This window comes from Octopus bimaculoides, chromosome 1 (genome assembly GCF_001194135.2).
Source record: "Octopus bimaculoides isolate UCB-OBI-ISO-001 chromosome 1, ASM119413v2, whole genome shotgun sequence".
NCBI classification, from domain to species: Eukaryota; Metazoa; Mollusca; class Cephalopoda; order Octopoda; family Octopodidae; genus Octopus; species Octopus bimaculoides.
Window position 1 is genome coordinate 195,861,344 of NC_068981.1, and position 2,439 is coordinate 195,863,782.

Sequence of the window (2,439 nt, forward strand, 5' to 3'; positions counted from 1 at the left end):
ATATATATATATATATATATATATATATATATATATATACACATATATACGTATGTATATATATGTATATATATATACATACTTATGTATATATATGTATATATATATATATATATACATACATACATACATACATACATACGTATGTATATTTGTATGTATGTATGTATATATGCAGGCATGCATGTATGTATATGTTTATGGTGACCTATTCTCGTATCTATTCAACTATCTGTTCCTCTATAATCTATATTGGTGAGTACGTATTTAAGCATTGCCACCACCCCCTACACACACACACTCACACGTATTTAGGCGTGTATACATACATACATGTATATGGTGTGTGTATATGGTGTGTATATTTATATATTCCCACATTTTAAAAAATTCATACGCTTCATAACTTAATACTCCATTTTAACAATCTCCCCGACCCCGTCCCCTTGTCACTTCTCTCCCTACTCCACCGCATCCCCCACCCCATTTAATACCAAATTGCCCCATTATATCCACACACACACACCCCTCCACTTTCCCATGACATCCCCTTAAATCGCCCTCTCTGCCAACCTTGCCCCCTCCCACCACCACCATCACAAAAACGCCACTATCAATGTTTACGTATCCCATCATCCACTAAAAAATAGTCGGAAGTGGAGGGGCGGGGGAGATTATTCATATTCTTTATCTTACCTTACTTCCGTTATTTTCACAATTTCACTTTGAACTTTGCTTTACTTTTTTCTATTTATCATCATCATCATCATCATCATCACTATTATTATTATTATTATTATTATTATTATTATTATTATTATTATTATTATTATTATTATGTCAATGTTTCTCTCTCCACTTTCATCACTTTTCATATTTAACAAAATATATCCCGTTTTGTTGTTGTTGCTGGTGCTATTGTATTAACGGGGCTCTCCTGCTTGCTGCATACATTTCTTTACCAGCAATAACAGCAGTAGTAGCAGCAGCAGTAGTAGTAGTAATAGTAGTAGTAGTTTGTGATGGTGGTGGTTGTGCTTGTTAATTTTGTCGTTCATTTATTAGAACGCATATTGCTTGTTATTGTTGTTATTATTGTTGTTGTTGTTGTTGTTGTTGTTGTTGTTGTTGTTGTTGTTGTTGTTGCTGCTACAATGACAATTGTTCTTCTTCGTGCTGTCGACACTGTTTCATATGCTTTATTTTTCGATGTTTCTCGTTGTTGCTGAACTCTAAGTAATCCTGATATCACGAACCTATTATTAAACGTTTCCAGCCAAGAAAATCTGAATCATACTTTTAGACATTTTATATGCTGGGACATCACTTGCCTGTCACCTCTTGTTTGGTGGCTATCTCTAGCAGAAAGAATAGTCCTTTAGTGGTTGTTGTTTTAATTTAGCTTTATGGGATCTGTTATGGAGCAGCCCTATAATCATACACAACCCAGCCGTGAATATCTTAGAGTACCAGGAACGCTTTGGTAACGCAGTTAAATAAGGTAGTTAAAGAGTTAAACGATAGACATGTGACCGTTCTTTATAGAATGTCGAATGTCTTTATATTGCTTTTCAATATGGTGTGTCATTTAGTTCATATTTCTTCGGAGCTGACCTTGTCAGAGATCAGTCACAATTCAGTAAACCTATATGTATGTATGTATGTATGTATGTATGTATGTATGTATGTATGTATGTATGTATGTATGTATGTATGTAAGTATGTATGTATGTATGTATGTATGTATGTAAGTATGTATGTATGTACGTATGTATGTATGTATGTATGCATGCCTGTATGTATGTATGCATGTATGTATATAAGCGACATGCCTATTTATTCATCAACCCACACATAGTTTTAAATATGGAAAAATTACCCAAAACTTTGAAAAGCTAAAGATCAGCATAAACCAGACACTGGTCAGTTAGATATGACTTTTGCTTCTATTACAAAACCGCTTTCAGCTGCAACAAAATTGTATACACAAAAACATTTTCCTATACAAAAGGCTCAATGTAACATGTGATCGCTTTTTTTCAACTTCTCTCCTTTTCTCTTGTGGTATAGTATGTCAATTTTACCTTATGAATACTTACACTAATATATTTTCAGCTAAACTATGATACGAACACATTTATTCGATGAAAACGTATTTTTATATTTTTATTTTCGTCCATATAAATACATAAATAAAACTGTTTTCCCCTTATGTCAAAAAGTTAAACATGTTTAAATAAGCAAAAAATTATGTGTGCATACTTAAATATTTGACACATTAAAAACCACCTTTATAAGCTTTTGGGATTAAACTGATGTTTATTCAGTTAACTGGATACTGCGTTAATCAAGTTCTTACATGAAGTGCTAATGAGATGATAGTTTTGATTATAATTATCCCCTTAAATTATATATATATATATATATATATATATATAT